The 18938-nt window shown below is 37.5% G+C and overlaps 1 pseudogene across 1 annotated transcript; it reads right to left on the minus strand.

The window, feature by feature from the left end:
• Positions 1–13576: 13576 nt before the first annotated feature.
• On the minus strand, positions 13577–18121 carry LOC145099549 (SART-1 family protein DOT2-like; annotated as a pseudogene). The gene is made up of 6 exons (XR_013704625.1): positions 18103–18121; positions 17683–18049; positions 14488–14673; positions 14134–14360; positions 13971–14052; positions 13577–13882 (listed from the first exon to the last, which is right to left on the minus strand). The product of XR_013704625.1 is annotated as an SART-1 family protein DOT2-like (transcript).
• Positions 18122–18938: the final 817 nt, after the last annotated feature.

An 18938-nucleotide genomic window follows, 5' to 3' on the forward strand; every position in this document is an offset into this window, starting at 1 on the left:
TTGTGAACGATGTGTTCACCGGTGTACTCTATCCCCCTCATGGTTGCCTTTAGGATATCTATTGTTGAGGAAACCCCTTAGCAGTAATGTCCGTCCCGATGAAAATCCTAGATTAGGTCCCTTGAGATAGATGTTATTTTAGGGACGTAAAGTGAGGATAACGGGAATGGGTAATCGGGATAGTGATTGGTTGGTGAAATTAAATATAATTTATTTATTGTGGGTTGAAAACCCTATATGCTCACCAGGCTCCCAAGCCCGACCCACTCAATTTAATTTGTATTACAGGAAGTGGCACAAGGGCGTAAGATGGATGAATCATCGAGTTGTTTTGTTTACAAGTCTGTATATGTATATATTTGTTGAATGACTTGTAATGTTATCGTTTATGCTTTATGGTCTGTATCGGAACATGACATCCCGAGTTTTGATTATATAATGAAAATGCATCTCTTGATGAAATTCTTTGATAAATATTATTTTATCATGTTTTGTTTTGGGAACAAATTCCGCAACACTTTTAAATCAAAAGGATTTACTCTGAAATTATTTTAAAAAGCATAAATGAATCGGTCTTTTCTGGCCGTGATTTTAGGGATGTCACAGTTGGTATCAGAGCATTAGTTTAAGCGAACTAGGAATTTGTAGGATTTCTAGACTTAAACTTAGAATGCTAAGTGGAATTTTGAGATGTGTGTCTGTTGGATTTTAGACACGAGCACTAGTTTATTTTAGGAAAGTTGCCTAAAATGCTTTTATGTGCTAAATGTTATATGTTGCCATATATGATATTAATTGTTCGGATCTACGGTCTGTTGCCGACCGGATCTGGAAACCTTATGTGTGTAGGATTCTAAGCGTATGTCTACATTATTAGAACTAGCATGTAAACGTTTCGGAGTAATAAGGATGATTTGAATATCTATCGTGAATGAGGATCTAATTTCACCTTATTCGGTGGGTAGATCAAAAATGGTGAGAACAAGGAGTGACGTTGGAAACGCAGATGAAAATAGGAATCAACCGCCAGTGATTGAGCAAATACCTGTTGTAGCAGCAGCACCAGAACCAATAACAATGGCTGGGGTGCAAGACATGATTCGGGCTATGCTAGCCGAACAAAGGGATGAGATGCGATAGATGTTGCATGATAATAGGGACGAACCTATTATACCTATTGAGGAACCCGAATTGATCCCCGAGCAATCGGAGGAAGGGAACAATAGTCGCATTTTGAGTCAAGTTGGGACTCAAGGAGAACGAAGGAACGATCCGGAAAAGAGAAACAACAAGGATGGGCGAATGTACAAGAACTTCTTGGGCGCCAAACCGCCAAGTCTTTCTGGGAGCCCAAAGCCTGTTGAGATAATGGATTGGATCTCCGAAATGGAGATGGTGTTTGAAAGTTGTGACTGTAGCAACAAACAGAAGACTGTCTTTGTAGTCAGACAACTGAAGACTGGAGTCTTGAGTTGGTGGAAGTTGTTGGCAGATACTATGCCACGAGGAGAAGCCCTGAAAATGTCATGGGAGGAGTTCTTGGAACAACTAAGGGTGCAGTATTGTTCAGAGATAGACCTGATTGATATGAACAATGAGTTCCAAAACTTAAAGAAGGGGAGGATGAGCATAGATGACTATGCTACTGCATTCACTAAGAAAATGAAGTTATTTCCGTACCTAGTGCCAACGGAACTATCCAAGATTGAGAGGTTTGTTAATGGACTGCCTGCCGACTTTGGTCTGACAGTCAAGATGGCAACTACTCTGAAAACGGCTGTTCGTGCAGCTAAGAATGTGGAGGCCCAACAGAAGGAAAAGGGTCTGGAAAGGATAGAAGTTGGTGAAAAGAGGAAGTTCGATGGAACTTCAGGGTCCAATAAGAAAAACAAGTTCTCGAAGTCTGGTTCGAGAGGAAGTGGAGGTGAAGCGAAATGGTGCGACAAATGTAAGAAGAAGCATCATGGAAAATGTGAGGTAGCGACCACGTGCTACAAGTGTGGAAAGCTAGGGCACCATGCCAATGAGTGTACCCTAAGAAGGTTTGCTATGGTTGTGGGGAGGAGGGACACATGTCGAGGGACTGCCCGAAGAAGAAGGAGGCAGCTAGACCCAACATTCCGCCAAAGCCAAAGGCGAGAGCATTCCAGATGACATTGGAAGCTGCTAAAGATGAAGCTGATGTCGCTTCAGGTACCTTTCTCGTTAACGAATTTCCTGCCCAAATTTTATTTGATTCTGGAGCCAACTACTTCTTTATATCACATGAATTTGGTAGAAAACTGGCTTTGCCTGTTGATAGACTAGATAATGCCTTATTAGTCGAAGTTGCTAGTGGCAAGTTTGTACCTGTTAGCCATCGTATGAAAAACATCTTAATTGATCTGAATGGGAATAAGTTCCACGAGGAATTATTGCTTATAGAACTTAATGGTTTTGACATCGTGCTTGGAATGGATTGGCTTAGCGCTAATGATGCCGAAATTTTATGCAAGAAGAAGATAGTTAAAGTGAAACCGCCTGGGAAAGATTCGTTTATGGTGTATGGGGAAAAACGCAGAGTAAATTCTGGAATCATTTCCCTAATGAAAGCCAGAAAATGTTTGACCAAAGGGTGTACATCATACTTAGCATTCGTGATCGATGCTAAGAAGGAAAAGAAGGTGATGCAGAGTATTCCAGTGGTGTGTGATTATCCGGAAGTATTCCCCGAAGATCTTCCTGGATTACCGCCTGATCGACACGTGGAGTTTAGAATAGACTTGTTACCAGGAACAACGCCAATTGCAAAAGCACCTTATCGATTAGCACCGACGAAGATGAAGGAGCTGATGATGCAACTTCAGGAGTTATTGGACAAAGGTTTCATTAGACCTAGTTCATCACCCTGGGGAGCTCCGGTGTTATTCGTGAAGAAGAAAGATGGAAGTATGAGAATGTACATCGATTACAGAGAGCTGAACAAGGCAACAATAAAGAATAGATATCCGTTGCCAAGGATTGATGACCTGTTTGATCAATTGCAAGGTTCGAACTATTTCTCGAAGATTGATCTCAGGTCAAGATATCATCAGCTAAAAGTAAGAGAGCAAGATATCGAGAAGACTGCATTCAGAACACGATATGGACACTACGAGTTTTTGGTTATGTCGTTTGGACTGACCAATGCTCCAGCAGCATTCATGGATTTAATGAACAGAGTTTGTAATACGTTCCTTGATAAATTTGTGATAGTGTTCACAGATGACATTCTGATTTATTCGAAAATCCAAGAGGAGCATGGTAGACACTTGCAAGAAGTGTTAGAAGTCTTGAAGAAGGAGAAGTTGTATGCTAAGTTCTCTGAATGTGATTTTTGGATTCGTGAAGTCCAATTCTTGGGTCACGTGGTCAACCAAGAAGGTATAATGGTTGATCCAGCAAAGATTGAAGCTGTGATGAAATCGGAACAACCGAAAAGTCCCACGGAGATCCGAAGCTTTTTGGGATTAGCCGGATATTACCGAAGGTTTATCCAAGGCTTTTCTTCGATCGCTAGTCCATTAACAACTTTGACCCACAAAGGAGCTACTTATGCTTGGAATGATAAGCATAAAGAAGCATTCGAGAAGCTAAAGAAGAAACTATGCGAGGCACCGATACTTTCTCTACCCGATGGAGTTGAAGACTTCGCTGTTTATAGCGATGCGTCTAGGGTTGGATTGGGTTGTGTTTTGACCCAAAGAGAAAAGGTGATAGCATATGCGTCTCGACAGTTGAAAGAACATGAAAAGAACTACCCGACTCATGATTTGGAGTTGGCAGCGGTAGTTTTCGCTCTGAAGATATGGAGGCATTACCTCTATGGCACTAAGTGCAAACTTTTCACTGATCATAAGAGTCTCCAATATCTCTTTGGTCATAAGGAATTGAATATGAGGCAACGACGCTGGCTACAATTACTTAAAGACTACGACTGTGAGATACTTTACCACCCCGATAAAGCTAATGTTGTTGCTGATGCTCTCAGTCGGAAAGTAAATCTTGAAAGGAAAAGGCCAAGAGCGTTGAGAATTGAAGTTGTCTCGACTATTTTGGAAAGTATAAAGAAAGCTCAAAGTGAAGCTTCTGAGAAGAATGACCAAAAGGAAGAACGTTTGGGCAAAACGTTGGTGTTCGGTGTAAACAGTCAGGGACTGAAGGTGTTCCAAGATCGGATTTGGATACCTAAGACAGGAGGAGTTAGAGATCTTCTGATGGAAGAAGCTCACAAAACCATGTACTCAATTCATCCCGGTAGCACAAAAATGTATAGGGACCTGAAACCCTATTATTGGTGGCCGACGATGAAGCTTGATGTTGCAAAGTATGTGGCTGAGTGTGTGACTTGTGTGAGAGTAAAGACACAACATCAGAAACCGTACAAGATTTTAGAACCATTGCCTGTGCCTATGGGTAAGTGGGAAGACATTGCTATGGATTTTGTCACTAAACTGCCTAGAACAAAGAATGGTCACGACATGATTTGGGTGGTCGTTGATCGATTCACTAAGAGTGCGCATTTCATAGCAGCCAAGGAGAAATGGTCTATGGAAAAGCTTGCGAATTCTTACGTGAAGGAAATTGTGAGGCTTCACGGTGTTCCGTTAACAATTGTATCAGATCGTGATAGTCGTTTCACCTCGCGATTTTGGAAAAGTCTACAAGAGGAATTGGGTACCAAGTTGTGTTTAAGTACAGCTTACCATCCCCAGACTGATGGTCAGAGCGAACGAACGATACAAACGCTTGAAGATATGCTGAGAGCATGTACCTTGGAATTCCTAGGTAATTGGGATGAACATTTACCTTTGGTAGAATTTTCCTATAATAATAGTTTTCACTCGAGCATTAAGATGGCACCTTACCAAGCTTTGTATGGACAGAAGTGTCGTACGCCGTCTTGTTGGCTTGAGGCTGGGGAAAAGCAGTTTATGGGACCGGAGATAGTCCATCAAACTGCTGAAAAGTTGAAAATAATTAGGGAAAGAATGTTAGCAGCTCAGGATCGTCAAAAAAGCTATGCTGACAAAAAGCGAAGACCGATGACTTTTGAAGTTGGAGATTCGGTTTTGCTTAAAGTCTCACCGTGGAAGGGACTTATAAGATTTGGTAAAAGGGGAAAGTTGAGTCTAAGGTTTATTGGACCGTTTAAAGTTCTTCAGAGGAGTGGGAACCAAGCTTACAAGCTCGAACTACCAGAAGAACTGAATGGAATTCATAACATTTTTCATGTGTGTTATTTGAGGAAGTTCACGGGGGAAGTTCCCGACATGATTCCACTTTCGGAGTTGAGAATCGATGAGAACAAAAGGTTGATTGAAGAACCAGAGGCAATCGTTGACCGAAAGACTAAGAAGTTGCGACGCAAGATGGTCGAGTTAGTGCTTGTCCGATGGAAACACACGAATGAGCCGAATCTCACATGGGAGACGGAGAGTGACATGATGTGTCGCTATCCGCAGTTGTTTGTTGATGTGTGATTCCGGGGACGGAATCATTCTAAGGTGGAGAGAATTGTAACGCCTGTGTTTCTGGGCCTGTCATTAATGTTGATATAATAGTCTAGGTTAACCTTTGTAACCCGTTTTGAAATAATAGAAGTGTATTATTTAAGTATTATGTGTTTTGTGCTTAATTGCTTAATTATGTGGTTGGATTAATTAAGAATAAAAAAAATAAGCGTCAAAATTTGTCACACCCCCAAACCAAGGATGGCGGAAACGTCTGAGGGTGGAGGACTTCATGTGTAGTATCATAACAACAATGGCAATAGTGATGAAAGTAAACACAACCAACATATATATAATTGAAAGAGTTACATCATTGTATGAATTACATGTTTCAAAATCAATTACAATATGTTGTCAAAATATGATAAGTTTGACGCCTCAACGCCCCATCCTCAAAAGTACTTTGTTACCTGTTTAACGATTTCCTGAGAATACAAGTAGTTTGAAAAAGTGTCAACACAATGGTTGGTGAGTTCATAAGTTTTTGTATATAATTATGAAAAAAAAAAGCTTGTCTCGTAATTGTATAGTTATTCCAGAAAAATCCAATATTTTCCTTAAAATGAATACTGTAGTCTTGTATCCAAAGACTGAAACATATGAGTAATCTTCCTTATTTACAGAAATAACGTGAGTTTATTTCAATATAAACGCGTATGATATTAGTGAAATTCTCGTAAATTCTTAAGTTTGTTAATACTTTCTGTGAGTTATTATAACCATACTTGACATAGACGGCCTCGTAATGCGACGTTCTTCAGGCGTCGCCGTTAAATGACACTTATCACCACAGACCTACCGGTCTAGCTGTTGCAAGCAGCTCTGGTGTGGGTTTGTCAAACCCAATATAGATCTATACACAACTATCACGTTCTCCCTACAAGAGACTCTGGTTACAATTTACAGGACTTGTCGACTTTGTTACTTTGGAAGTAACCCGAAGGGAATGACTCACAAATTTATTCATTAATAGATTTACGTGAACTAAACTGAAAACCTTTGGTAAATAAGTTTGAGAAGTAAATGATACATAAACTATACCTATTATAGTTTATCCAAAACGTTTGTAATGTATAAGAATTCTTTTATGAATGCTTTAATGCTATGAATCCATAAACTATGCTCATTATAGCTTAATATACGTGTTCTAAATGAATGATTAATCTTATCATGAATGACTATATTTCAGTTTATGATGATAAACTAACAAGGAAACACATTCAATATTTAGAACTTATCGTTGTACACTTTGCTCAACATAATACAAGGTGTTATGAAAGTTATAAGTTGTTAACAAAATTTCAACCTTTCTACACTGTTTTTGAAAAGTCATAGAAAAATCATACGAAGTTGAAAACTAAATCCGTAAATTCTGAGAGTTCCCAAAATGTGTCTAGTTTACTCATAATTTTTATCATGATTTTTAATGACCTACAACTTGGGTGAAAAAGTCCATAATCACAGATTGGTCCGGATTGGTGTTTGAAATGATATGCAGTTTTGTAAAAATCACCATAAATTGTAGAAAAATCGTATGGAGATGTGCAAGTAGTCATTTTAAAGCTAAGAACTGGAACTATTTACACCTAAAACAGTTTTTCAAACAAAAATGTTTAAGTTGTCCAAAACAGTCCGTGAATGGAGTCCAACTTTTCTGATGAAAGCTGTTAGAAAAATTTAGTTATGTTCTTGGTGTTTTAACTTGTATTCCCCCCCTAAAAACTTAAGAAAACATAAAAATGTAGGGGTATGAACTCACCTTGAGTGATTTCAGTAGGTAAGTGTTGAAGAAGAGAAATGTTCAACCCAAGAACACTTGAAGAATCACTTGAAGATTCGAAGATCTAACAAGAATGTGATGATGTTTGTGTAAGAAATATTTGATTTTGAGTAGGAGGATGTGTAATAATCATAAGAAAGATGATGATACTTACTAATTGTAGGAGAAGAGTCTTGGAGTATGCCTTGAAATTCTTGAATTAGAGAGAAAAAGATGAGAGAGTTTGGAGTGTGATTCTTGGTAAAAATGAGAGAATGATTAAAGTGTGAGGAGAGAGGATGGATGTTCCAGCCCTAAGAACGTGGGAATAGTTGTAAATAGTGAGAAAGGACCTATGGAGTGACTATGGATGAGCTGGTGGTGAATAGTGACATGGAGTGGGTATGGGAGTGGTTGCTTGTGTCATAGACATAAGTAAAGTCAACACTCTACCTTTGTACTTCACCCACTCTCTTTTGGATAAGGTTTTATCCTTAAAAATGTGATTAATTAATAGTTAAGGGTCCTTATATGTTAAAATAAAGTTTTGGGTGAAAATCCCATGTTAAAACAATTAAAAACGGGCCTAAAATGCGAATTTAGTCGAAAACCGGGAGAAAAAGCGTTCCCAGCGAGACCTCTCGGTCCTAGGCCGAGGTTCGGTCCCTAGGTCGAGGTTCGGTCCTTGCTGGTGCCGAGTCGGAAGTGGGTTGCGAACCAGAGGCGAGATGCGAAGGGTCCTAGGCCGAGGGTTCGGTCCGAAGCTCAGAAGCGAGGGTCAGAAGCGAAGGTGGTCAGAAGGGAAGGTTCGGTAGCCATTAGAAGAGAAGAGGTCAGATCCGAAATGTGCCGAACGTTCGGGTTCGGTTGAGGCATGCGAGGTTCGGGCCCGAGGACCTTTCGGGTTCGGTTCAGCAGCCTTCGACTCAGAAGGGTTCGGTTCCTAAGAGGGGTTTCGGTTCCTAAGAGGGGTTTCGGCTCCTTAAGTCCGTTTTTCGCGTAGACTTCCGTTTTTGGGCAGTTTTCGCCAAATTCGAGGGTCGGGATGCCCCGAGTGATTATAGAAAGCTGAGAGAGATTTTGAGAGAGATTTGAGAGAGATTCCACATACTTAGAGAGATTTGGGAGAGATTTGACATTCTTAGAGAGATTTCACATACAGAGAGATATTTGGGAGAGATTTCATATTCTTAGAGAGATTTGGGAGAGATTTGACATTCTTGGAGAGATTTCACATACAAAGAGATATTTGGGAGAGATTTCATATTCTTAGAGAGATTTGGGAGAGATTTGACATACTTGGAGAGATTTCACATACAGAGAGATATTTGGGAGAGATTTCACTTTCTTAGAGAGATTTGGGAGAGATTTCACTTTCTTAGAGAGATTTGGGAGAGATTTGACATTCTTGGAGAGATTTCACATACAGAGAGATATTTGGGAGAGATTTCATATTCTTAGAGAGATTTGGGAGAGATTTGACATTCTTGGAGAGATTTCACATACAAAGAGATATTTGGGAGAGATTTCATATTCTTAGAGAGATTTGGGAGAGATTTGACATACTTGGAGAGATTTCACATACAGAGATATTTGGGAGAGATTTCACATACTTAGAGAGATTTGGGAGAGATTTGACATACTTGGAGAGATTTCACATACAGAGAGATATTTGGGAGAGATTTCACATAATTAGAGAGATTTGGGAGAGATTTGACTTACTTGGAGAGATTTCACATACAAAGAGATATTTGGGAGAGAATTCACATACTTAGAGAGATTTGGGAGAGATTTGACATACTTGGAGAGATTTCACATACAGAGAGATATTTGGGAGAGATTTCACATAATTAGAGAGATTTGGGAGAGATTTGACATACTTGGAGAGATTTCACATACAGAGAGATATTTGGGAGAGATTTCACATACTTAGAGAGATTTGGGAGAGATTCTCGATAAGAAGAGATAGAGTGAAAACGATTGAGAGCGGTTTCGTGTGTGACAAATGTGAGTGTCCGGCTTCGCAATGCAAGGTCCGTAAACCCCGTTATGCCATGTTTTAGGATCTTACACACTCCCTATGAGTATGCAACATTGTTTTATTATTCTTGTTCATTGTTTAGCACTAAGGTTAAAGAAATTTAAACACACGAACTTTCCAAGTGATGTTTTCTCATTAAGATAGTGAGTTATACAGAAATTACATAATACAAACCCTATTATACAAGGTTTAATTGAGTTGACCGGTTTGACTCGTTGACCTTGTCCGGCTTAGACTTGACCCGAATTTGACTATTGTCACAAAATTTAAGTGTAAAATAAACTTGATATCTTTGGATAATGTTGTAGTAGTTGAAACGAGGTTTCCGAATATATAAAGAACGCCCAAATCTGACTTCATATGAGGAAGTTACGATTTTCTGAAGTTTCGACTTAGCGGTATGCAGCCTGAAATACTCGATTTGAGATCGAGTGGTTTTTAGCCAAAACAATCTAAACGAGGATCGAAGGTCTCGTTGTTGGTATCGAAGCGATGAAAAGTTAGGCGAGAACGGACGTCAAACGAAGAAGTTATGAATTTATAACGAAGTTTTTCTGTCCCGGCCTATTAAAAATAAATAATAAAAACAAAGTCAAAATTAGCCGACGAAGTCTAAACGAAAGTTGTAGAGCGTAGTCTCACCTACGCGTGGATATAAAGAACATCGAAAACGGAGTTCGTATGAAGAAGATATGAATTTTTGAAGTTTATTAAATAATTAATAATTAAATTTAATTATTAAATCCGGCATTATCCGAAGGGGAGTCACCGGGCTTATCCGAAGTACGCCCAGCGTACTGCTGTACGCCCCGCGTACAGCGAAGCATGACGACCTTCGCACTCGAGTTCTTCGGATGACGAACGCCATGACGATTTCGGACGAGTACGCCCCGCGTACAGGCGTACGCCCCGCGTACTCCGAGGCTCCAGCCTCCTATAAATAGGATGCGAGGGTTCCGGGCTTATTTGCTCATTTCTCCTCGTTTTTGTGCCGAAGCTCTGCGCGTAAACCCCCGAAGCCATCCCGACACCCCGGATCTCATATCCAAGTTAAGAAGGAAGTTTTACGATCCCGAGATCCCGAAAAGTGCGATTCCCGAGCCGAAGCTCTGCCCGCGAGAAGTTCGATTTTTGTAGAGATCTTCCAGATCTGCTGAGGATTACTACTTCTGCAAGTCGTAGTGCTGTCCGATCATCTTCTGATCAAGTGAGTGTATACTACCTTTCATAAACACGATAATAATACAAGTATGGTTTGAGTGTATTAAGTATATTGTTGTTTATGTGTATAATTTTGTTGTTATATGTGTGAATGTATATTCATTCTCTTCTATCTCATAGATCTGATTTATTTCCTATGAAATACGTGTTACGTGGGTGTGCCTCATCTGTTATGTGGAATATGTATTGAATGAAAATGATATACAGGTTTTAAACTATGTATAAAAATATATATTTTTATCTACTAATATGTTGGGTAGAACATGGGTAGATAGTTGGTGTGTAATAAACAGATGAGAGGCCTCGATGTTGTTGTTGTTGATCTAGTTATTCAGCGGAGTATAGATAACGACCACGGACTCTTTCTAGACAGTCCAGTGGAACGCTAGCAGGTTCATAACCTGTAGGTGTTGTGAACGATGTGTTCACCGGTGTACTCTATCCCCCTCATGGTTGCCTTTAGGATATCTATTGTTGAGGAAACCCCTTAGCAGTAATGTCCGTCCCGATGAAAATCCTAGATTAGGTCCCTTAAGATAGATGTTATTTTAGGGACGTAAAGTGAGGATAACGGGAATGGGTAATCGGGATAGTGATTGGTTGGTGAAATTAAATATAATTTATTTATTGTGGGTTGAAAACCCTATATGCTCACCAGGCTCCCAAGCCCGACCCACTCAGTTTTATTTGTATTACAGGAAGTGGCGCAAGGGCGTAAGATGGATGAATCATCGAGTTGTTTTGTTTATAAGTCTGTATATGTATATATTTTTTGAATGACTTGTAATGTTATCGTTTATGCTTTATGGTCTGTATCGGAACATGACATCCCGAGTTTTGATTATATAATGAAAATGCATCTCTTGATGAAATGCTTTGATAAATATTATTTTATCATGTTTTGTTTTGGGAACAAATTCCGCAACACTTTTAAATCAAAAGGATTTACTCTGAAATTATTTTAAAAAGCATAAATGAAATCGGTCTTTTCTGGCCGTGATTTTGGGGATGTCACACAATCCTATGTGTGCATGCAACCCTAGATTTGGATCGATTTTTTGACTATTAGTTATACAAATTTATGAACACAAAAAGAAACTTGACATGCTACTATTATTTTTGAAATTCATATATAAAAATAGAATACATACATTTTGTTGTTATATAGTAATAACAACTAGTTCCTTGAATTTCCTTAGCTCTTGAAAGCAAGTACCACAAGTGTAGTACATCTAATGGCTTACAAACACACTAGGTGAAAGGATGAATATGGGAGAGAGGAGAGAAGGGTATCTTGCCCTAGATTTCGTCCCTTTTAGGGTTTCCCAAGGCTTGGACGAAATCTTAGTGCCTTAGGGTGCTATTTATACTTAAGGCTAACTAGGGTTTCAAGGTGTAAACCCTAATCCCTTAGCTTAGGGCCTAAGCAAGTCCATGGACTCCTTTCCTTAATAAAGGTGATCCAATGGCCCAAAGCCTTAACTATTGAATAATTACAAAATAGCCCCTGCACTTTCAGTCAGTTCCTTTAATCCCAAAATTAATTCTAAATTAATTTCTGATTAAATATTAATTAATAATATGATTCCAAATTAATATATTATTCATATAATATATTAAAAAATCATATTTATACCCTAATTCATTATTTTTAACAATAAACCGGCCTCTCTCCTCAACAATCATCCTGTCTAGTCACCGGTGTAAAGACAACCCAAAAGGACCATGTACAATCGGGTCAAGTACATACCAAAATAGTTATGGACTTAGACACTAATCCAACAGTCTCCCACTTGGATAAGTCTAATAACTATTCTGCGTATAACTTCAGATCCTGATCTGCAATCGTAGCTTTCAAAAGCCGCTGTCAACTCTGGTCTTATCAGAAGCTTGTCCTTTAGATAAGGGATCATATATTCCTCCATTCTTGATATCATATAGACTTGAGACATGTATTTTGATCATTCTCTCAGTCTATGTTGTGTTTCCCGATTTCCGATTTATAACGATTGACAACAGACTATAATTGAACACATCAAATTAGTCTCGGCTTGGCCAAGCGCTTATGTGCCATCACTAAATCATCGAGGGGCCCACAGATATCGCTTTCATACTACTTTGGATAAATGGAACAGATAAACTTTGATTCAATGCTTGCTTGCACTCACTCACCGAATCACACACAATAATATGTTTTATGACACCAAGTTACTGGTGCGTTTACATATTATCAATGTGTAATCGACTCGCAAGATACAACTCACACATCTCGGTTTCAAGAATATTAGATATTATCGTCTCACCAATCACTCGTGATAAAATCCATGAAGTGATCCAAGTGAGTGTGGGTTTAATCCAATGCTTAAATCATATTCATAAGCACTCATGAACGTTGCAGCAAACATTTGCTTATGTCTAATACACTTTAGACAATCCACACACCAATTCATGACAGTCTTCATTCATACCTACTTCCAACATATGAACGATTGTGGTCCGTTCGAATAATTTGATTATTCTGAAATAATTAATTATTCAGGAAGTCGAAACATGCAAAGTGAAACACAGGAATAATACTAATACCGTATGGCCCCAAACTCTGGGTATAAATAAAACATTTTATTTAATCACCATATTGATTACTCATTATTTGTTGTTTCGGGTAATCAACTTCTTTCTTGAATTATTACTACACTTCTCCCATGCTCTCAGCATGCACACAATGTTTACTTATGGTCCTTACTTTGTGAAACAGATCAAATGAACACATTTCCAATCATACTCATTTCACAACTCCCAATCCTTATCACAAGTGTGAGAATATCAAATTCTTGCCACTTATAGAATATGCTAGATTCTAACATTTTATGCAATGATCCTTTCGTAAAGTCATAACTCAAAATCATCAAGACTTGGCCAATCTCTATCAGAAACAATTCTATAGATATGATGTCTCTTACTCAAAGTACATTCCTTTGAAAATCCTTCTTGCATAAAAGTTTCTAATCTAGACATAGATTCTCAATAATCAGCTCCCAATATGGAAACATTTCCATATTTGCCATATGACAACTCATTCTTAATAGAATCTTATCTATTCATAATAATGTCGATATGGTCCATCCAATACCATACTTCCAACTACTCACAAGCGACCAATCATCAGCGAGCTTTGGATCATCCATTTGGTAGTGCTTACAAAATTACAGAAACACAAATGTCAGTTCTTCTAAACCAGCAACGATTAATTAATCACGGTTTAGGCGGCTTCTTTGGTGGACCCATATCACCAGGCTCAGACTTCTGCTTTATCCCCAAGAAATGTTCAACCTTAAACAAAACAAACACATTATTTCAGATAAACCATCCAAATTTAAACTAAACTTACACCAAAGAAAAAGAAAAAATGAGTAAAAACCTTTCTGTCACCAAGCATGGGCGTCAAGCTCCCCGAGAAATCCTCCATTGTAGCAAAACCACTTCTAGGATCACTCGTTTGCCTAATAACCATTCAACAAAAATTATTTTAAAATAAAAATCATTGTGCAAAAAAGGAAAATAAAATAAAATAAGAAATGTACATGTACCCTGGTTTGACATGACCACTTAGAACAAGATAAGGTGTCTTCATCTTGGATTGAGCTTCCCTCATTCTCTCCACAGACAAAGACGGCGTATCTGACTTTCTCATTTGTTTCACCTTTAACTCCTCGTGGTATTGTCTCATTCTCTTTTCTTGCTTCATTTTCCCTGGACCCTTTCCATGAAACTTATGCGATATCAACCTAAACGCCTCCTTCGGTGTCAACTACAACAAATAAAAAAAACATTATTATTATTATTATTATTATTATTATTATTATTATTATTATTATTATTATTATACGATCAAAAAATAAATTTTAAAGATATAATATAACGACTAAAGTACTTACAATTCTTCCGTATTCATCTGTTCTTTCAATCCGTATCTCCTTTTTATCATCATTTTCATTCACAATCCCAACGAGTTTACTCTTTTTCTTATCCATATTCCTACCACCCCATTCCACAGTGTCTTTTAAATTCCCTCTGTTTTTAAGCAACTGAAGTGCTCCAGACAACCCTTTTCCAAGTGAACTCTCGTGTGTCACACCCCAAAACCACGAACGGCGGAAACGTTCAGGGGTGGAGGACGTCATGTACAGTATCACAACAGTGTAATATAATAAACAAGCAACAACATCATCCATTGCATTATAAGTAGAATTTTAATACATGTGTGTTCTTTCATTGTAGTAAGACACCAAAAATATACAATCAAAATAAAAGACGAGTCTTGTCTGCTCCGTCTTCTCAAAACCTGGCCATCGTACCTGTCTACTGTTGACCTGAGAATACAAGTTATTTTGAAAGCGAGTATCAGCTTTAAAGCTGGTGAATTCATAAGAAATTAAGTGTCGTTATCTTGCTTATGAAAATCTGCTATGAAGGCCATGTAAACCTTTAAATGAAAATGTTGAGGTAAGTATGAAATCCCTAGAAAAACCCTTATTTTCTATAAGTATGAAATGTAGTCTTCTACCAAGACCCGAATGTTCTGTAAGTATGAAGTGTAGTCTTCTACCAAGACCCGAATGTTTTGTAAGTAAAATGATAGTTTTCCTTTGGTTGTTTAGTACTAATGTACTTAGTCTAACTCATCGTTTATGTGAAGGTATCACAAAATAAAGTAAACAGGAAAATCACTTATGTACGTGTTATCCCGAGGTATTGAGGTTAACACGACGAATGTAAATGTTATCCCGAGGTACTAGGGATAACATATTACATATAACCTAATGAACATCCGAAGATTGTCCACTTGTCCTCTGTAGCAGCAGCAGGGCGGAGGAATGGTTAGTCCCTGTAAAGGTACTCCTAGTATAAGTATTAACCGTAGGCATCCGTAGATGTTCATCACCCACTGTTACTAATAGATGAGTTCCGGAATGGTTAGTCCCGTACGTATATCCCGAGGTACTGAGGGATAGAGGCCCATCTAGGTATCCCGAGGTACTAGGGATAGGGTCCTGTCTAGATATCCCGAGGTACTAGGGATATGCAGGTAGATTTACACAGAAGGTACTAATAAATCATCCTCGCAATTCGAGATACAAGTATTCATGTTAATGTACACAGTTAAGTGTATCTACGTAAAGGCACTCATGTAATGCGTTCATGTAAGCGTGTTCATGTATCATGTAAGTATATGTAAACGTACTCATGTATCATGTAATCAATTGTAAAGGTACTCATGTATCAGGTAATGTACTGGTATAGACTCATGAATGAACTGACTCTTGTGTGATTCCTTGTAATAGGAATTATGTTTGAAATCTCCAAATTATCCCTATGATAATTTACTGGAAGGTAATTGGTTGTTCAAGTATGTTTATACACTCTTACTACTCAAGAGTGTGAAAAACTAAATGAAAGTTGTAAACTATAACATCAATACATATATATAAGAATATAAGTGTACATGCATTAGTTCAAGAGTGTAAAATGGTTTTGTAAGACATCTTATGGATTTTGAAACAATAATTAACAATGACTTGATGTCAATTTAATATACATTTCAAAGGTAAAACATTTGATAACAATGTGTTTTTAAGATTTAAAACCATTTCTTGCGTCACATTTTGCAGTATGTGAAATCTGTTAAATGACAAACACAGTTATAAAATACATATCAATGATTTAATAACATGTTTGTTTCTACTTGTATTCCCCCCCCCCCCTTTAAAGCATTTAAAATCATTTAAAACATTTATTAGGGGTATGAACTCACCTGTAGTTGGTGATTGGGATGAACTGAGCGGTATAGGATTGTTAGGTGTCAAGCGAGGTCTTGTACACACACTACGATCCTAATGGACATATAATCACACATATATGCATTCAATTAGTCTTAAATTACTAATTGATAAATTTAAGACATCCTAGACATAATAAACACTTTATATAAGTGTTTTTAAGCCCTAAGGATTGCATCTAAGCTATTGTGGGACAAGGTATTTGTGTTTAGGGTTCCAAAGGACCCTATATGTGAGTTTACTCCCCATATACCATCACACATGGAGTTTACGGTCGTAAACTCTTGAGTTTACGGCCGTAAACTCCCAACCATGGGGGTTTGGTGTGTTTTGAAGTTCCAAATGATTCCTAGAATTATTCTAACTTGGTGGTTAAATTCTTGGAAGGGTTTAAGGTCTAGAAACACTCCATTTAGGAGTTTACGGCCGTAAACTCTAAGTATGGTGTGTTTTTGATGCTTTCAAGTCTCTTGCACTTATGGTATAGGTTCTAGACTTTTATTCCAAGCATATGAAGGCATTAGGCACACTTTGGTGCCCCTTTTAGGAGTTTACGGCCCAAGAACCATGTCTTGGCCGTAAACTCACTTTGGTAAGTGATTTTGATGTGGTTCAAGCCCTTGATTAAATGGGAACAAGTCTAGGTAATTGTCTAAGGCTTTAGGAGCCTTAAAAGTACCATTTTGAGTTTGAATTTGGAGTTTACGGCCTATGATATTCTTGGGCCGTAAACTCCCTAACTTGGGTGGATTTTGGTTGTTTTCTTGTCCTTAATACACCTACAATTGAGTCTAAGGCAGTTGTATAACACAAGGGTCGGTTTTGGCTTCGTTTCGGGAGTTTACCGCCCAAGAACACCTTGGGGAGTAAACTCCTAGATCTAATGATTTAGCCATATAAATCATGTTATAAGCACATAATAAGCATTCTAACACTACTAGAAAGAGTTACTCACGTTTTGGTATAAAAACTCGAAGATCCGTGAGAGAGAAAATGGCTTTTCTCTAGTTGGAAATGTGAATAATGAATGAATTTGGTTCAGAAATCTATTTATAGTCCTGAAATATTTTTGGCAGAAAATACTTTTATTCCTGAAATGATCTCTAATATAATAGAGTGTTGGAATAATAGTGTTGCACAAAACCCTAGTGCACCCACTCTCCTGATATTTCCTGAAGTGTAAACCCTGAATTACTCAAACTTATGTGAAAAAAGTCTGAAAATTAACAGTGACTACTATAACTTCTATTGAAGTGATATAGGTTGTACATAATGGAAATTTCGGGTTGTCACATCGTGAATCGTTTCATCCGGTTTCACATCTTCCTCTTCCTCCACCATTTTCACATCTTCAATTTCATCTTTCACTTCCTCCCAACCCCCTTCTTTTCCTTTATGTTCCCGTTCCGATGACGTCATCGCCACGTCATCCTCCATAAACACGTCCTCCGCATCCGGGTCGTGCGCCTCTTCGTCAAGCTGAAGACCCCACACAAATTCCTCCATCTCCGTGAACACGACTTTATTCTCTTGCGCCTCGCTGGATTCCACGCCAGCGTTTTTACTAACGGAACTTGCGAATAACGCGATCGACTGGGCCCGGAAGGTGCCACGTCATCTTTCTTCTTTAACGCGAGTTTTCTTGCATTTTTCCTTGAACCTTATGCATTTGAAACTCCCAAAAGTATATAAAATCATTTTTGCTCAAACTACATTCATTTGAAACCTCCATCCTTTAACCAATACAACTCAAAAGTCTTTTTAATAATGATTTACCACTCAAAGGTTTTATAACTTATATTATGATTAATAAGCACTTAATGAAAGTTTACTATAAAAAGATCAATCTTTTAGGAAGACATCCATAAAAATCACATATAAACTTCATAAAGAAACAAACTTAAAGGTTTTTTTTTATTGGTTTGAGGTCTTATGACCACTTTTCAAGATATATTATTGTGTTATAGCTTTTAATTTGTAAGTTTGTTATATACTAACTATTTATATATTTTTCTTGGTTTTGGATTCTTTTAATACAATTGTTGTATGTTGTGCTTTAATTGTTAATATATATTATATCAAATAGATGTTATCGATCATATGTTATATACTGTGATGTAGATAATATTTAATTAGATGTGTTAAATATTATCGTTTGTTTTATATCGCTTAAAAAAAGTAACTAAGTAAAAGTCGTGAATATTTTAAATTTTTCATAAATCTCAAAGATATATTTTTCTTTTTACCACATGTATTTGAAATTGTCATTACTTTTCAATTTCTTTATAATAATCATTATATATTGGTTAATAATGCTAAATAGGTGTAAAATGCTAATTGTAATCCTAAAATTAACTAAATTTGAATATTAAATTAACATATGTTTCTTATACTTAGTTTTGATATGTTATTTCTTAAATTGTTAGTTTAAAGTCACTTTGAATAATTTGTATAAAATACCTAAATTATTAATTTAAATACATTGTTAAAGTACTAACTTAAATGAAAAATTCAATTAAACTTAAAGAAAATCCAATGACTATTTTGTA

This window comes from Lactuca serriola, chromosome 4 (genome assembly GCF_051521515.1).
Source record: "Lactuca serriola cultivar US96UC23 chromosome 4, Lser_US96UC23_V15, whole genome shotgun sequence".
Classification (NCBI taxonomy): Eukaryota; Viridiplantae; Streptophyta; class Magnoliopsida; order Asterales; family Asteraceae; genus Lactuca; species Lactuca serriola.